This window comes from Marmota flaviventris, chromosome 3 (genome assembly GCF_047511675.1).
Source record: "Marmota flaviventris isolate mMarFla1 chromosome 3, mMarFla1.hap1, whole genome shotgun sequence".
NCBI classification, from domain to species: Eukaryota; Metazoa; Chordata; class Mammalia; order Rodentia; family Sciuridae; genus Marmota; species Marmota flaviventris.
The window spans coordinates 66,870,885-66,889,573 of NC_092500.1; the positions used below are offsets into that span (position 1 = coordinate 66,870,885).

Below are 18,689 nucleotides of genomic sequence, written 5' to 3' on the forward strand. Positions count from 1 at the left end.
AGAGGCGGCTCCGGCACCCCCCTTTCTCTGCCCCCCGCCCCCGAGCTGCGGCCATGGACCCAGCGGGTCCGGCCTGCCCTGGTCCAGCCCAACACCTGATTTCGGTGAGTTCCGGGCCTACTTGGGATTCAAAGGGCGGCAAGGTGGGAGAGTCTGTAAGCACTGGGCAGGGGGCTGGGGAGTGTGGAGGGTAAAGCTCTCGTGGCAGTTTTGGGTCGGAGAGGGCGTCACGGCTTCCTGCGCGTACCTTGCAGTGTGCCCCTCCCTCGCGCTGCACTCTCCCCAGGGGGTCTGGCTGCGACTCTGTCCACCCCCACCCCACCCCCTCCCGCCCCCTGCGCCATCCTCGCGCACACTCCGTGGCCCCGGAAGGGAAACTTTCGGGAGTGGGGGATGTTCCGGTGGCCTGCCTCCCTCCCGCTTCGAAAGCACTGACCTTGCCCCAGCTGCGTACTCTACCCAACCCAGGTCCCAAGGTCCGGGTGCTGCTTAGCGGTGCCAGGTTGTTTGGGGGGGAGTCTCCCCAAAGCGCAGGCGCGGAGACGAGCCTGGGGCTCCTCTTCGCACTTCTTCCAGTCCCCACAGCCTGGGGCGGTAGGGCGTGGGGGAGGCGGGGAAAGACGGAGAGACCTGGTGTCCCGGAACAGCCCTTCCGAAGCTTAAGGGGCTGCGGGAAGGAGGAGGGATCCTGGCGGGCAGCAAACAGAAGAAAAGCTGAGGGAGGGTGAAGGGTTGGGCCAGGATAGGGACCGGGCAGTCCCCGCAGAAAAGGCTCTCAGGGTCCTGGTTGCGGTGTCAAAAGAATGCAGAGAATCTGTGTCTCCCGTTCCCCTGGTCTAGTTAGCATAGAGCCCAAGAAAGTGGCTGGCCATCACCCTGTCTGCCTTCTTCTTATCCTGGGCCGAACCCCCTACGTTTCTCCAGCCTTGGCATTGCCCCAAGGGCATAGAGGGCCCTCACCTCTCATAGGCCTGGTTTTCCAGGCTGCTCAGACCTGTATCAGCCAAGCCCACCCAATCTGCCCAGCTGCTACTGGTGTCTTAGATTGAGGGGTTCCCTGGCTTTAGGGGCAATCCCTCTATTCCCTCCCTACCACTTCTCTGCCTCCCCCCTAAGGTCCTCCTGCCTAAGCACAATTGTCAGCCAGAGGAAATAGTTGTAGCCAGAGGCCTGGGGCAGGAGAGGTCTGGCAACAGAGAGGGGATCATTACTTTGGGGGAAAATGAATGTAGCCCAGTTGCCTTATTGCAGACCCTCTCTTAGAGACATTATGTCAGCTGGCTCTCTTGAGACCCCTTGTCTAGCCAGAAGGAAGACACAAAATTTACCTCTCAAATTCTTTCCCCCACCCTTTCCTAAAACCAACCTGGGTTTGGTTGAGTTTTCCACCCCAGAGAAACCATATATATTCCTGTCTAAGGGGTAATCCCAAGTAGTTCAATTTTGTTTTTAAGATCTGTGGTCTGTGCATTTGTGTCTCTGGTCCTTCAGCATCTTTCTCCAACTCAGGCCTTTGAGGGGAGAGTGAGAACCCAGAGAGGCCAATGTCTTGGCCGCAGGGGAGAAGGTATTTCATGATAGGCAAGTGGAAACCTGTGTGTATGGGGACTGAGCTGATATCAATATGGATGGAGAGGCCCATTGTGGTGCATGCCTGTAATCCCAGCAATTCAGGAGGCTCAGGCAGGAGGATCACAAATTTAGTGCCAGCTTGGGCAACTCAGAACCTGTCTCCAAAGAATTCTGAAAAGGGCCAGGGGTGTAGCTTGTTGGTAGAGCACCCCTCGGTTCAATCCCCAGTAATACACACAAAATACATAAATGAAGACACACATATACATATACTCTCTGAGAGAATCTTTGGGCCCTTCTCTTCCTATGGCCTTTCCAAGACAATTTCCCTCTCTGGGATTCAGTTTCCATCATTTTTTAAATTCGCCAGTGGGACTAGAAAGCTCTAAAATCCCCTTTTTGATACTGAATGATTATACTATTAGGCAACTCTAGAGGTGAGAATGGTCCTCTGGCAGGCTGGTTCCATTTAGAGAGCTAAGGTGTGAGGTGTCATAGTTGCTTAGGATTAGAACTAAGGTTAGAGAGGAGCAGACTCCCTTGTCCTGCCCAGGAATACTCGTTGTTCTGCTCACCCCTGGTGCCTTGGGATATGAACTCCTGCTTGGGTTTGGCCCACCCATCAAGGCCTGTGATGAGACATCTGGCTCAGCCAGTCTTTGAGTTGAACCTTTGGGGAGGGGTTGAGAGGAGGAGGCAGCCAAAGGCCAGCAGGGTAAGCAGATTCCCAGGAGACAGTTTGCATCTCAGCTGTTGGGACTTGTTTTAGGATCTGGGCCAGGAAGCATAGCACACTCATCTACCCTCTTATGGGAAAAGGGCAAAGAGGGCCCCACTGCTATTGCCCATCCCACCCCCTGACCCTACCCACTTCACCTCTGTGTACTTACCACCCCAGCTCCCAGGCAAGGGGCTGAATTTTCCCTGCTACCCTCACCTAGTCCAGCCAGCCTCCCAGGCCCTGCCATGCCAGCTCAACAGCTCCAGCAACAAGAAGCTGTCCCCCACCCCATCTTTCCCAGCCCCCTTGTCTCCTGTGGGTAAGGCTTTCTCAGGAGTCGGTTCTCTCCAGGTTGGGACTTGCTTTCCAGCTCAAGAGCCAAAAGGCCTTACGTTCTTGTTTGTTTTCATCTTTGGTCTCCCAGGTGAAGGGGAATGTTGAAGGAGAGGTGGTAGTTAGAGAGGCCTTCAGATTGGTTGAATATGAGGCATATTCTCCTGCATTGCTTTTCCCTCTGCTGGCTCTATTGAGCCTGGGAACCCCTCTCCCCTGTATATATGGGTGAAGCTGCAGCAGGAGGTATTTAGGTCAGACCCCAAGGAAACCTTCCTCACTGCTGGGAGCTCTTGAAATGGATAATGGAAGCTCCCAGGGAAGTCAGTTTCCCAGAAAGTGGCTAATGGTAGAGTCCCTGTCAGAGTGAAGGATGCAGCTGTTGCTAGGCAGAGGCTGATCTTCCTTCTTGGGGTGTGGCTCTGAGGCTGGCCAGCAGAGGCCCCGTTAGGAGCAGAAGGATAAAAGACCCTTGCCTGATTGCCAGAGCAGGGTCCCTAACCCCATCAGTCCTGGAACCCCAGAGCTGCATTTCTCAGAACAAATGCCCTTTCCCACTCTTGCTTCCCCCACCCTCTACCCACAAGTCACCATTACTACCACCGTCTGCTTTGACAACCCTCAATCGAAACTGGCAGGCTTCTCTAGCCTGTCTGGCTGTGCTAATGGACTGATTGGATTTTCTATACTTGGAGTTTGGGATTTCTGATTGAACATGCAAATTTATGTAAATCAATCTGAGATCTGCCACCACATCAAAACAATGTGGAGCTTCCACAGGCTGGAAGGAATCCTAGAGACAGTCTAGTCCAACGCCCTCAAGTTAAAAGTGGGGAAACTGAAGTCCAGAGGGGGAAATGATTCACATGGTGGTGAATGATGCAGTGGTGAATGTCAGTAGGACTCTTGACTCTGGCCTCTAGTTTTACATGGTTGCATTCTGCTGTAATTTTTCATTCATGAGAGAGCCTGGTTGTATTTTAAAGCAGAGAAGGCTAGTTATCGAATCTGGCACTTAGAGGGTCAGAATGTTATCCCAGGGCCCTCAGGGACTCTGGTTAGCTTTCTGACATACTGAAGAAAAAAAAAAACTTTAAATCCCTTAGAACAAGACCTGTAATATTTTCCCCTAGACACTGTCCTGAAGGGGTAGAGGATAAGGCCATTATTTGCTACTTGGCTTAGCACTTAACATTTGTCCTTGAGCTGAGATAAATTTCCAGTATCTGCCACAGTACTAGACACATAGTAGGCTATGGATGCATCTATATATGCAATGCCTCTGTCTTTATTCTTCCAAACTAATTTGGGTTTCTGCCACTTCCTTCTATGCTACAGTTTGATTCTGCTGCTTCTTTATCACTAAGAGCTTTGGTCTATTGACTTTTTGCCTAACCTTTCCATCCTTAGGCTTTTTTTTTTTTTTTTTTTTTGCAAATTTCTAGGTTAGTGACCAGACAGACCTTGCTAAAGGAAAGAGCTTATTATTTTGGATCAATGCCAAAGATGAATGGAGGCTACAAAGATGAGCTGGGATCCCAAGAATAGTATTCCCACTTTTTTTTTTTTTTTTTTTTAATGTCCTGTGGATTGAACCCAGAACTTTGGGCATGCAAGGAAGCCACTAAGCTAAAAGAACACTTCTTGATGTGCTCTTGATCTGATCCCCCTGCCCAGCTGCCAGGTGCTCTCTGCTTCCTCATCATGGAATGTGCCTGTAGTGTGGAGCTGTTCAAAGGACTGAGCCCTTGCTTAGCCTGTAATGCCTGAGAGTACCATAGAGATGGTGAGGATGCTCAGGCGGCCATTGACCGGCTTTGCCACACTCTGGGAAAGTGGTGCAGGAGCTCAAGAACTCCTGCCAAGGGCCTGGGGAAGGGACTTGGGACAAATGTCTGGGGTTTTCCTCACCTTCTCACCAAACCCAGATCTGAAATGAGTGCCCCTGTCTTCAGCATCTTCCCGAAATAGCAGGTGTGGCAGAGCCAGCACCTCTGGTTCCCCACTGGACAGCTCTCTTCCATACCTAGGTTCTTAGTTCTGTGCAAGGCAAGATCCTTCTCTCTGGACCTCAGTTTCTCAGCTAGTGCTCATGGATTAATAACACATCATCAATGGGGTGTGGCACCTGCTCCATAATTACCATTTTCCCAGCACTGGAAGTTATGTAGATGAAAGAGGCTCAAGGAGGCCAGGCTGTTATTAAGGTGAATTATCGTTGCTGTTATTACTGATTTCTAAAAACCCAGCAGCTTCTGAGAAGAACACATTCAGGCCCAGCACCCTGAACCTCATGCTGGTCCTTGAGCTCTAGGAGTTTTCCAGTACTCCCTAGCTTTAAATAAATATACCTATTTATTTATATATATATATATATATATATATATATATATATATATATATAATATATATATATATTTTTTTTTTTTTTTTTTTTTTTTTTTAATTTTGACACTGAGGATTGAACTTCATACTTGCTAGGCAAGTGTTCTTACATGTCTTTTTTTTTTTTTTTTTTTTTTGGTAGTAGAAGTAGTAGTAGTAGTAGGGATTTAACCCAAGGGTGCTCTACTACTGAACTATACCATCAGCCCATTTTTTATTTTGGTTTTCCTTTCTAAGAGGATCTCACTAAGTTGCTGAGGCTGGCCTCAAATTTGCAGTCCTCCTGCCTCAGCCTCCTGAGTCAGTAGGATTACAGGTATGCACTACCGTGTCCACCTAAAATTATAGCTATTTTAAAGGCAAGAAGACCCTATTCTATTTTCCTTCTTTTGTCCACAAGACTTGAGTGGTGGATGCTACTTAGGGGAGATTAGTCTACAATTCTTACTCTCAGCCTGGATTTGCTTCTGACCCTGACCCTTTGGGAAGAGGATTAATGACTTTTCCTAGACAAGCTGCAAAAGGCCTTGAAACTCTTGGGGTGCGGCCCTGGGGTACTCAGCACCTGAGTTCCCAGGGGCTGATTCACCTTACCCTTAGCTGGCTTGATGTGGGGGATATAATTGGTTCTTTTGTGCAGGGATCTGTTGAGACACCCCTAGAACCTGTCTGCAGTAGCTCTAGGCACTCATTCCAGGAGTCATTTACCAACCTTACCCTCATCTACTTCAAGCTCTCCTCCTTTTCCAACCTCTTATCCTTGCCTCTGCTCTCTACTAGACTTTGCCTCCTTCCCAGTTTACTAGAATGAACCCAGTTCTTTTTTTTTTTTTTAATTGGTTGTTCAAAACATTACAAAGCTCATGACATATCATCTTCCATACATTTGATTCAAGTGGGTTATGAACTCCCATTTTTTTTTTTTTTAAAACATATTTATTTATTTAGTTATTGGCAGACACAACATCTTTGTTGGTATGTGGTGCTGAGGATTGAACCCGGGCCGCACGCATGCCAGACGAGCGTGCTACCACTTGAGCCACATCCCCAGCCCTGAACTCCCATTTTTTACCCCAAATACAAGTTGCAGAATCACATCGGTTACACATCCACATTTTTACATAATACCATATTAATGACTGTTGTATTCTGCTACCTTTCCTATCCCCTACTATCCCCCCTCCCCTTCCCTCTCATCTTCCCTCTCTACCCCATCTGCTGTTGTTTAATTCTCTCCCTTGTTTTTTTTTTCCCTTTCCCCTCACAAACTCTTATATGTAATTTTGTGTAACAATGAGGGTCTCCTTCCATTTCCATACAGTTTCCCTTCTCTCTCCCTTTCTCTCCCCCCACTCGTCTCTGTTTAATGTTAATCTTTTCCTCATGCTCTTCTTCCCTGTTCTGATCTTAGTTGCTCTCTTTATATCAAAGAAGACATTTGGCATTTGTTTTTTAAGGATTGGCTAGCTTCACTTAGCATAATCTGCTCTAATGCCATCCATTTCCCTGCAAAATCCATGATTTTGTCGTTTTTTAGTGCTACGTAATACTCCATTGTGTATAAATGCCACAGTTTTTTAATCCATTCATCTATTGAAGGGCATCTAGGTTGATTCCAAAGTCTAGCTATTGTGAATTGTGCTGCTATGATCATTGATGTGGCAGTATCCCTATAGTATGCTCTTTTAAGGTCCTCAGGGAATAGACCGAGAAGGGCAATAGCTGGGTCAAATGGTGGTTCCATTCCCAGCTTTCCTAGGAATCTCCATACTGCTTTCCATATTGGCCGCACCAATTTGCAGTTCCACCAGCAATGTACAAGTGTACCCTTTTCCCCACATCCTCGCCAGCACTTATTGTTGCTTGACTTCATAATGGCTGCCAATCTTACTGGAGTGAGATGGTATCTTAGGGTGGTTTTGATTTGCATTTCTCTGACTGCTAGAGATGGTGAGCATTTTTTCATGTACTTATTGATTGATTGTATGTCCTCCTCTGAGAAGTGTCTGTTCAGGTCCTTGGCCCATTTGTTGATAGGGTTGTTTGTTATCTTATTGTTTAATTTTTTGAGTTCTTTGTATATTCTGGATATTAGGGCTCTATCTGAAGTGTGAGGAGTAAAAATTTGTTCCCAGGATGTAGGTTCCCTATTTACCTCTCTTATTGTTTCTCTTGCTGAGAAAAAACTTTTTAGTTTAAGTAAGTCCCATTTGTTTATTCTTGTATTGAACTCTTGGGCTATGGGCGTCCTATTAAGGAATTTGGAGCCCGACCCCACAATATGTAGATCGGAGCCAACTTTTTCTTCTATCAGGTGCAGAGTCTCTGATTTGATATCTAGCTCCTTGATCCATTTTGAATTAACTTTTGTGCATGGCGAGAGAAAGGGGTTCAGCTTCATTTTGTTGCATATGGATTTCCAGTTTTCCCAGCACCATTTGATGAAGATGCTATCCTTTCTCCATTGCATGCTTTTAGCGCCTTTATCAAATATAAGAAAGTTGTAATTTTGTGGATTGGTCTCTGTGTCCTCTATTCTTTACCATTGGTCCACCTGCCTGTTTTGGTACCAGTACCATGCTGTTTTTGTTACTATTGCTCTGTAGTACAGTTTGAAATCTGGTATTGCTATACCTCCCGATTCACACTTCCTGCTTAGAATTGCTTTTGCTATTCTGGGTCTTTTTTGTTTTTCCATATGAATTTCATGATAGCTTTATCTATTTCTACCAGAAATGCCGTTGGGATTTTGATTGGCATTGCGTTGAACCTGTAGAGAACCTTGGGTAATATCGCCATTTTGATGATGTTGGTTCTGCCTATCCATGAACAGGGTACTGAACCCAGTTCTTAAATATGCAGATGTGCCCCTGACTAGCTACTGAATAGTGGTGCTACCCTGCCACACTGCAGCCTGGAGGAACAAGGGCCTCTCTTAGCTCTATGGAAGAAACGGAGTAAAGGCTTTAGTGTCTTGTAGTCAGAGTCCCCATATTCATCTGACCAGACCTCACATGCTCTCATGTCCTAGGGATGTGATCACTTCCTTCTCATACAGGAAGAGGATGGATGACCACAGCTGAGAGGAGCTTTAGAAAGTACTTGCCACCTCTGTTAGATCTGTTGTTTCTGGTTGTCTTAGTCTATCAGGCTGCTATAACAAAAATATCATAAGCTGGGTAGCTTATAAACAGAGATTTATTTTTTAAACCTCTGGAGTCTGGCAAATCCAAGATCCAGGTGCCAGCAGATGTGGTGTCTTGTGAAGGCCTGGTTTCTGGCTCATTAGACAAAGCCTCTTTTTTTCTCTTGGGCCTCTTTTATAAAGGCACTAATATCATTCATGAGGGCACCACTTCCATGACCAGATCACCTCTTAGAGACCCTCCTCATAACATCATCTTGGGAGTTAGGATTTTAGTGTATAAATTTAGAGGAGTGGGGATGCAGACATTCAGACCAAAGCACCCAACTCAGGATCCCCTAGTTGGCCTCAAACCATGAGCATAATCATTCAACTCTATATTCTGATCTTCATTCAGATGTCAGGATTTTGTCCCAAACAAGCCTGTGAGAAATTTTCAGGGTCTGGCCAGGCCATTCATTCAGCCAGTAAATATTCTAGAACATAATGTGTGCTAGTGTTGTGCTAGACTATAGGATATAATGGTGATCAAGAAAGTCCACATTCAGTCAGGCATGGTGGCACATGCCTATAATCCCAGTGACTTGGGAGTCTGAAGCAGTAAGATTGCAAGTTCAAGGCCAGCCTTAGCAATTTAGGCTCTGAGCAACTTAGGGAGACCCAGTCTCAAATTTTAAGAAAAGGAGCTTGTAATCCCAGCAGCTCAGGAGGCTGTGGCAAGAAGATCACAAATTCAAAATCAACCTCAGCAACTTAGCAAGACCCTGTATCAAAATAAAATATAAAAAGGGCTGGAAATGTGGGTCAGAGGTTAAGCGCCCCTGGACTTCATCCCCAGTACCAAAAAACAGTTCACATTCATCAAATAACAGTTCTAAAATTATAGTTGTGATAGGGGCTACAAAGAAAGGACGTGTGCAACACTGATTTGATCATTACAGGTTAAATACATGTATTGATTTACAATATTGTACCTCATAAGTCAGTACATGTATGTCAATTAAAAAATAAAAATAGGGTCTATGAGTTGTGGCTCAGCAGTAGAGTGCTTCCCTAGCATGTGCAAGGCCCTGGGTTCTATCCTCAGCACCACATAAAAATGAATAAACAAAATAAAGGTGTTGTATCCAACTACAACTAAAAAATAAATATTAAAAAAAACCCTTCTCTTTAAAAAAATTAAAAATAGCTGGGTATGGTGGTACATGCCTGTAAACCCAGCTATTCAGGAGGCTGAGGTAGGAGTAGCACAGGTTCAAGGCCAGCCTGAGCAACCTAGTGAGACCTTTGTCGTGAAATAAAATAAATTGAAAGGATTGGGGAATGTAGCTCAGTGGTAAGAGTGCCCTGAGGTTCGTACCCCAGGACAGAAAGGATGTGTAGTAAGAGCAAAGACACAGAGTTGTGTGTGCATGTGAGGAATGTGCCCAGGGCTTTGTATGACACATTGCTGGAGGCAGGAGTCCAGCCAGGACTGCAGATATGGTACCATGTGAACACCTGAGTGCTTCATTGGCTTCTCTTCTAATCTCTTCCCCAATCTGTGCGATATCCTGGCCCCTTACAGTGTCCAAGACAGAGACCCCATTCTCTGCCAGATGGTGCTGATGGTGTCTCCTCCCCACTCCACTGTGTGGCCTTCTATTTCCCCAGCTCCAAGCCTGCAAGCTCCTGAAGCTGGAACCTGCTTTCCACTACAGGCTGAAAGGGAAGTTGGGGGGTGTTCACTTTTCATTTCCTCTGTAGACAGCACCTCACTTCCTGTCCCCCAGGCTAGAAGAAGGCTAAAAGCTCTTGGCTTTGCTCTCCCTTCCTCTGTCCTCCCCCACTGCTTTCCCAGGAAGCCTGCAGCTCTTGATGGAGAAAGACAACATCAAAGCTGGCAGGCTTCCCCTCCCCCTTGTTCTGCACAAGGGGACCTGTCTTCTCAGCTGCAATCCTTTCCTAGACATGATATCATCCTTCTCTTCTATGCCCTGCTGAGAGAGGAGTCAAAGAAGACTTATTTCCATTTTAAAGATAATAAAATTGAGGCCCAAAGGAGTTCTTGACTTTTCTCTACTCCCCCAAGGATCATGCCCAGCCAGAACCAGAATCCAGAAGCCTGTCTCCCATTTGTAAGCATAAACAAGAGCATAACCCAGTGGAAGTTTGTGGGTGAACCAGAGATACTGTCTTCTGGAGCAGAGCTGGCAGCTTTGGAGGTGACATCTGTGCACTGGCTGGATGGCTGGTGTAGCACTGGAGCTGTGTGAGTGCAGAAAACTGCCAGAGCCTAATTCTTTCGTTAAAAAGAAGCAGGATATGGAGTTGGGCACTGGGTCATGGGTATAGTGAGGAGCTGGAAGTATATCTACCCAGCTTTCCTAGGCCTGTAGGTAAAGCCCGAGAACTCACAGTCCCTTTTTTTAAAAAAAATATTTTTTTTTATTTATACATGGATACAATATCTCTATTTTGTTTATTTTTATGTGGTGCTGAGGATTGAACCCACACCTGAGAGGCGAGCGCTCTACTGCTGAGCCACAACCCCAGCCCACAGTTCCATCTCAGATTTGAAAATATGTAGTTGATGTTCCAACAGTCAGCTCCATTATCACCTCTAGGAGCCTCTCTGCCTCCGTTTCTCCTACAGGACCTAGCATATGTCACTAGTTATGCCCAAGATCTTAAAAAGATGCTGACTCCCTCATTCTGCCCAGGGATGGGAAACAAGTGAGTTGGGAACTGGCCCAGATGAGGGGAGCAGGAAACACTCACCTTCAGGTGCCCCTAGATCCAGCAGCACTGAGTCATTCCATTTACATATACACATGAGATTTCTGCCTCCTCACTTCTCTGGTGCCTTCAAATGATCTTCTTTCCCTTCTATATAAACCTTGTTTGTCTTTAGGGGTTCAATTCACTTGATGACTTTTTTAAGTTCTTCAAAAGACTTCTCTAGTGAACCTTCCTTTGCAGTACAGTTATTTGCCTATCTTATTTTAAATTAACAAATGAAAATTATATACATTTATGATGTACAAAATGATATTTTGATATATGGATATATTGCAGAATGGCTAAATCAAGCAATTTAACATATACATTTTCTCACTTTAGGGGTGAGAATACTTAAAATCTACTTTCTTAGCTATTTTCGAGTTTATAACACATTGTGAACTATAGTCCCCATGATGTGCAACAGATCTCTTGAACTTATTTTTCTGTCTGACTGAAATTTTTGTATCTTTTGACAACCCCCTCAAAGCCTTTGTTAGCTACCATTTTAATCTCTGCTTCTCTGAGTTCTACTTTTTGAGATTCTGCATGTAAGTGAGATCATGTGGTATTTTGTTTTTGTGTGCTTGACTTATTTCACTTAGCATAATGTCCTCTAAATTCATCCGGTTTTGGCAAATGACAGAATTTTCTTTGTTTTTGAAGTTGAATAGTATTCTACTGTGTATATATGGCACATTTTCTCTTATACACTCATCTGTTAATGCAGGCTAAGTCCACCTCTTGGATATTGTAAATAATGCTGCAGTTAACATTGGAGTACAGATTTCTGTTCAACATACTGATTTCATATCCTTTGGCTGTATACCCAGTAGTGGAATTGCTGGATCATATGGTGCTTCTATTTTTAATTTTTAAGGCACTTCTATACAGTTTCCAACAATGACTATACTAGTTTATATTCCCCTCAACAGTGTGCCTTTTCTCCATACCCTGACCAACACTTGTTGTCTTTCATCTTTGTAATAATAGCCATTGTAACAGGTAGAAGAGGTTATCTCATTGTGGTTTTAATTTAATTTGCATTTCCTTGATGATTAGTGATGCCAAATGTTTTTGCATATACCTATTGGCTGTTTGTATGTCTTCTTTTGAGAAGTGTCTCTTTGCTCTTTTTTTTTTTTTTGGGGGGGGGGGTAGTACTGGGAATTGAACACAGGGGAGCTGTACCTCTGAGCTACATCTCCAAACCCCCCCCCTTTTAATATTTTTAGTTGTTGATGGACCTTTATTTTATTTATTTATATGTGATGTTGAGAATCGAACCCAGTGCCTCACACATGCTAGGCAAGTGCTCTACCACTGAACTACAACCCCAGCCCCCAACCCCTTTTTATTTTGAGCCAAGATCTCACTAAGTTGCCCAGACTGACCTCGAACTTGTGATCCTCCTATAGGGTGTGGGTGGAGTCCAGAAATGCAGCCCTCCTCCCTGGAGAACTTTCCTTCCAGCAGAGCATGAGAAGTCTCTCCTCACAGAGACAGCACAGAACACACTGCTTTTTGAAATAGGGATCCTGCTGGAGTCACTTTAACAAGAGAGACCAATGGGGCAGGGGTTGTGGCTCAGCAGTAGAGCACTCGCCTTACATGTGCGAAACCCTGAGTTCAATCTTCAGCACCACATAAAAATAAATAAGTGAAATAAAGGTATCATGTCCAACTAAAAATAAATAAATATTAAAAAAAAAAAGAAGAAGAAGAGAGACTATTGAGTGCTATGTCAGCCCAAGAAAGCTTTTCAGAAGAATTGCTTTAGGATAAGACCAATGGACTTCTAGGATTGTGTTGAGGGTATTGGTTTATCCCCAAACCAATAGGAGGTTATGGGAAGATTTGAAGTGGGAAAAACATAATCAGATTTATAGTTTTAGAAAATCGCTCCAATAGAATGCTCCTTGGAAAAGTGATTGTGACAGGGAAAATATGAGAAAAACTTGAAATGTCTTATGGAGCCAGAAATTAAGGAAGTGCCAAAATAAAAGGGCATTTTAAAAGGATACATAAGCCAATCTGAAAGATTCTCAATGGCCAAAGCCAGAGTTTAAGCAACGAAATAATTGAGGATAGTATTGGATTACAACCCATAGTAAATAAATATCAGTTAATTCATAATAATATAAGTAATTGTAACAATGTAAGTTTATAAATTTAAAAAATGGGAATGAATGGACAATTCTTCCTTACAGGAAATAAGGGAAATGGAAAATTATCATTGGAACATCAATAGTAATTAATACAAGCAAGATCCACTGATAGAGCCTAAAATCAGTGAATGAAATTTAGGGGCACTCAACCACTGAGCCACATCCTTACCCCTATTTTGTATTTTATTAAAGTCAAGGTCTCACTGAGTTGCTTAACGCCTCACTGAATTGCTGAAGCTGGCTTTGAACTCACGATTCTCCTCAGTCTCCTGAGCCTCTGGGATTACAGGCAAGTGCCACCATGCCCGGCCAGTGAATGAAATTTTAAAGAGAAACAGAATAGTTGGGTAATCACAGCATACTGCCTTCCAAAATATTTATTAAATACAAAAGGAAAAACAGTAAATTTACAATAGAGAAACTTGCAAATAGATACCAGCTGGCCAAGTGGTCAAAGTTAAAACATCACCAGTAGTGAGACATCTTGACCTCATGCATACCCCAATACAATCACTGAGAAAAGCACATTTGGTGATATTTCCCAAAAAAACATGACCTTAATTTGATCAGCAAGAATATCAGACAAGGGGCTGGGTTGTAGCTCAGTGGTAGAGCACTTGCCTAATATGTGTGAGTGTGTGAGGCACTGGGTTTAATCCTCAGTACCACATAAAAATGAATAAATAAAATAAAAGTATTGTGTCCATCTACAACTAAAAATAAATAAATAAAAATAAAAATATTAAAAATATATCAGACAGATTCAAGTTGGGAAACATTTCCAAAATGCAAAAATGCCCAGGATGCCAGACAGAAGATTGAGGAAGGAGGATCACAAGTTAAAGGCCAGCCTGGGCAACTTAGCAGACCTATTTCAAAATTTTTTATTTTTTAAAAAAAGGGCTGGGGATGTAGCTCATTGGTAGAGTGTCCCCTGGATTCAATCCCCAGTACCAAGAAAAACAAACCAAAACACTGAATCATACACTTTAAATAGGTAAATCGTATGGGATGTGAACTGTATTTCAAAGCTTTAAAAAAAAGTGCTGCTGGATGGGGTGGCACATGCCTGTAATCCTGGTGACTCAGAAAGCTAAAGCAGGAGGATCTCAAGTTCAAGGCCATCCTGGGTAACTTAGTGAAACTCTGTCTCAAAATAAAAATGAAAAGAGCTGGAGATGTAGCTCAGGAATAGAGCACCCCTGGTTCAATCCCCAGTGCCACCAAAAAGAAAAAATGCAGGAGGAAAAAGTCATCAGAGACATTTATACCTGAGAAGGCAATGAAGCCTGAAAAATATTTGGATTTATTGTTGTGGTTACTGCTAAATAGGACAAGATTGACAAAGATGAGAAGACAGCTTTTTATTTTTTTAGTTTGGCTTTGAAGGGCAGTATCAGGATAAATGTCTGGAAAGAATTGTTTTTAAAATGAAAGATGCCTAACAAGTTTTAAAAATGAACGGGAGGGCTGGGGATATAGCTCAGTTGGTGAAGTGCTTCTCTCAAGGCCCTGGGTTCAATCCCCAGCACCACACACACACACACACACACACACACAAAAAGTGGGAGCCAGGCTTAGTGGCATATGCCTGTGATCCCAGCAGCTTTGGAGGCTGAGGCAGGAAGATCCCACGTTCAGAGCCAGCCTCGGTAACTTAGTGAGGCCCTAAGCAACTCAGCAAGACCCTGTTTCATAGTAAAATACATAAAAGGGCTGGGGATATGGCTCAGTGGTTAAGTGTGCCTGGGTTCAATCTCCAGTACCAAAAAACTGAATGGGAAAGATCCCTTCAGAATGTCCATTCTGAAGACATGAACAGGCTGTCTGAGTCAGGAAGGACTAGCCTGGGCTGAGGAGAGGCAGTTCCTCTGTTGTAATAGAGGCAATGACGGGATAGGTAGGATTCCCATGAGGCTGGGAAGATGGCAGGAGGTTTGAGGGAGTTTCCCTTTGCCAGCTTTAACCCTCTGGGAAAACAGGAGGATAGGTAATGGGCCAGAAGTTGAGGAGAGTAGAAAGAGAATAGAGTTATTGCAGAGAATTAGAAAGCAACTCCAACAAATAATATAGCCAGCAAGATTGACAATGTGCCTGACATGGCTTTCCTTTGGTTGAGGCAGAGAGTGAAAAATAGTGTAAGCAAAAGCCTAGGGACAGGAATGAGCATCAAGTCCTAACCCTTTCCCACTCTCATTCCCTGTGGAGAAGAGTATTGACCTACAATGTTCTAGCCAAGATATCTCAGGGGTCTTCTCAAACTTCACCATCCAGAGCAATGGCCACTAACTACACGTGGCTGTCTAAAATTTACTTTAAAAGTTCAGTTCTCAGTTGGACTGCCTATATTTCAAATACACAGTAGCCACCTATAGCTACTGTCTACCATAGCAGACAGCCCAGACTAAGCATTTTCATCACAGTAAATTCTACCAGAAAAATGATTTTTAAACTTTTTTGTCTGAAGACCCCAGTACGTTCTTCAAAATTGAAAACCCCAAAGAACTTTAATTTATATGTGTTTTACTTATTGACATTTACTATAGTGTAAGTTAGAACTTAGGACCATTCAGGCATGGTGGTACACACCTGTGTGCACACCAGCTACTCCAGAGGCTGTGGAGGAAGATCACAAATTTGAGCCCAGTCTGGGAAACTTAGTGAGACTTTGTCTCAAAATAAAAAATAAAGGTCTGGGGCTGTAATTCAGGGGCAGAGTGCTTGCCTAGCACTTGCCTAGTATGAAACACTGTGTTCAATCCTTAGCACCACATAAAAAAAATAAACAAATAAAATAAAGGCATGCTGTTCATCTACAGCAACAAAAAATAATAATAATAAAATAAAAAGTAAAAGTAGCTCAGCAATAGAGCACTTGCTTAGTTAGGATCAGCCCCTAGTACTGGGGTGGGGGGGGGAGTTGGAGGAGACCTGAAAATTTTAAACATTTATTTCATTTATGTAAAAATAACAATAAATTCATTATATATTAATATATTTTATGAAAAATAATTACATATTTTTCAAAACAGAAAAAACATTGGAAAAAAAGTCACTGTTTACTTCTATAAGTCTGTCATGTCTGACTTAGTAGAAGGCAACTGAATTCTTATATCTGCTTCTGTATTTGGTCTGTGACGATCTCACACAGCATAGCCTCTGGAAAATCATGAGAGAATGAGCATAATAAAAATAGATAGTGTCTTAGTAGAACTCTGAAAACTGTTTTTGGAAGGAAAAAAAGAAAAGAATAGTTGTAACCTTATAGGTAACTTGAAAGGACGTCAGGATCCCCAAGCCACTCTTTGAGAACCACTGTTCTAGAACAATCTCCACATGGTGGAAGGAAATTGTCCTGGAGAGACTGGATATTTTGCCTAAAGTCACACAGCAAGAAGTACATTGCAGAGTTAGGCTAAACTCAAGCCTCTGCCACCTTCTTTGTGGCTTTTCCCATTCCTTTGCCTGGGCTAGGATGGGCCTAACCAGGACTTTGGGAGGGGGAGCCTAGGCCGCTTGGCTGCAGAACCACTGGTGTGCGGTCCTATAAATAATTGTGAGGGAACCCCTTCTCTCTCCCCACCCCAGCAGCTGCTATTTTTGTTGTTGGGTTATACTGTGGACAAGGGAAGGGGAGTGAAGAATGTTGAAATCTGGAAGCCTTTGGGGCTGTTAAAAGTAGCTACCCTTCCTCCTGACCAACCTGAAAGGGCAGGGGCTGATCTGGCTGTCCATTTTATTCCAAAGAATTCATACCATGGTGGTAGCCAAGGTTCTTGGAGTGCCTGTGAGGAGGAAGCTGGAGGGGGATGCATGGGCCCCTTCTCCAGGGACAGATGCATTTCAGAAGGACTGTTGTGTCTCTGGTGCCAGTTGTCAGGAGGAGGGAAGGAAATTCTTGTATGCCCTCTTTCCCTGGTGGGGTGGGGAGGGGACCAGTTGAAATTCTTAGGGCTAAAAGAATGGCCACTTAATCCCTGTTTTTGGCCAGGGATTAAGTGGCCACTGTCAGGCCAGGAGTGTCCTGTGGGAACCAGGCCTCTGTCCTTATATCCTTTCCCTTGGCAGCCCAGGACTGGTCTTTGCTGTGGGTGAAGAAGTCGCTGTTTACAAGTGAACTTGGGTGTGACACTGGGACTGATGAAAGGGATTCCAGAAAGCAGCTGGGGAGGGGAGTGAAGGGGACTAGCTGGTGTTAGGGATGATTCTGAGTTTCCCCAACTCTGTTTTCCTGCAGCTGCCCGTCCCTCCCCCACCCCAGCCCCTGGCTTCTCTCCCTGGAGGATTTTGGAGGGAACAGCTGGGAAGTGAGGGACTCCTCAGGGGCCAGAGGGCCTTGGCTGAGGGATGAGGGGGGATGGAGACCAGGCTAGCTGCCACCTCTCTGGCCCCTGCTCCCAGTTTAGGGAGGAGTTTTGCCCATACCATACTTGGAGATGGGTAGGAATTGCAGATCCTCTTCTGGCAGACTGAAAGGCAGGATGGCCCTAGAAGCTCCTGTCTACTATTGGCTTTAAAGGAAACAGGGCTCCAGATGGGGTTGTGGCTCAGTGGTAGAGTGTGTGCTTAACAGGCATGAAGCCCTGGGTTTAATCCCCAGCACCACCAAAAACGGTGGCATGAAACTAAGGCTATACATAACCAAGGCCAAAGAGATAGCAGTCATCCACACACACTCAACAACTTCTCCAGGTTACCCAGAGATTTCTGAGCAGCAGTTTCCCGTTCCTGTCTCTTGATGCCTTAAAATTGCCCCTCACGCCCTCTAAAGGACTTGAGAGAGCATTCTGTTCTTCCTTCTTTCCCTGCCCCTCCCTCCCCTCAGCACTGAGGTCACCTCCTTCTGAATCAGGCCTTTGTGGAGGCAGAAACCTCTCACTGGCAGTTCTGGAGGGAGAAGCCTCCAGTTCAAGTTAGAATTTCCTACCCAGCCTGGCTATAGGGAGAATTCCAGACCCAACATCTGAGATGTGCTGTGAGGCCATGCAGAAGGATGTTAGAAACCAGGACCATCTGAAAGGCTCAGGCCCAGGTTTTCCCAGGATCTACATAGGGCTGAGCACAGAGGCTGTGAGTAGGAGTCATGGGTCCTGAGAGAAGAGGAGGATGATTGGACACTGAGTTGGGTACTGACACCACACATGGAGAGTCACTGAGGAACTGACTTAGGAGACAAAGGCCAAGTTCCTAATTAGGCTTTGTTTTGGAGGTGGAGGTGTTAGTCCCTAGAGGGTATAAAGACTAAGGAAGGGCTAGGGTTGTGGCTCAGCAGTAGAGCGCTCCCCTAGCATGGGTGAGGCTCTGGGTTCGATCCTCAGCACCATGTAAAAAATAAAATAAAGATATTGTGTCCAACTAAAAAATAAATGTTTTTCTTAAAAAACAACTAAGGAAGTTTTCTTTTAGAAAAGAAAAAAAAAATTTTTTTTTTTTTTTAAGAGACCGGATCAGGCTGGAAATGTCACTCAATGGTAGAGTGCTTCCCTAGCAGGAGCAAGGCCCTGGGCTGAACCCCCCAATGCTACAGAAAGGTGGGGTTGGGGGATAGAGTTTCTACTATGTTGCCTAGGCTGGCCTTGAACTCACAATCCTCCTTCCTCAGCTT

At 44.5% G+C, this 18,689-nt stretch overlaps 1 protein-coding gene across 6 annotated transcripts in view; it reads left to right on the top strand.

Annotated features, from left to right (window-relative positions):
* The first annotated feature begins 1 nt into the window (after window position 1).
* The window catches only part of Nckap5l (NCK associated protein 5 like), a 35,919-nt gene continuing 17,231 nt past the window's right edge, over window positions 2-18,689 (top strand). For 3 of the 6 annotated variants that reach the window (XM_027949746.2, XM_071609868.1, XM_071609867.1), the window contains exon 1: window positions 86-104. The gene's annotated coding sequence lies outside the window, so the exon portion shown is untranslated. Of the gene's footprint in view, window positions 105-18,689 lie in introns of all 6 variants that reach the window. The other 3 variants (XM_071609866.1, XM_071609865.1, XM_027949747.2) reach the window with 2 other exon arrangements.